Source organism: Cinclus cinclus, chromosome 30, assembly GCF_963662255.1.
Source record: "Cinclus cinclus chromosome 30, bCinCin1.1, whole genome shotgun sequence".
NCBI classification, from domain to species: Eukaryota; Metazoa; Chordata; class Aves; order Passeriformes; family Cinclidae; genus Cinclus; species Cinclus cinclus.
Window position 1 is genome coordinate 2,503,277 of NC_085075.1, and position 422 is coordinate 2,503,698.

The window sequence follows — 422 nt, forward strand, 5'->3', positions numbered from 1 at the left end:
TCCCAAATATCCCCTAATTCCAGCCCCATTTATCCCAAATTTATCCCAAATTCCACCCCTATTTATCCCTAATTTATCCCAAATTTATCCCACATTTACCCCAAATCAATCCCACATTTATCCCAAATTTATCCCCTAATTCCACTCCCATTTACCCCAATTTTACCCCAATTTTCCCCCCTTTTTTTCCCATTCCCTCCCCACTTTTCCCCATTTTTTGCCCCTTCCAGAGGAGAAATTCCCTTGGAAAAACAAACAAAGGGAGGAGACAAAGGAGAGGGGAAAAATTCCATTTTTTCTGTGGAAAAATGCTGGAAAAATCCCAAAAACTTGGGGATTTGGGAGGCAGGATGAATTCACAGGAGTCTGGGGTTAATTAGGATTAATTAGGAGTAATTAATTAAGGAATTTCCCTGGGATGA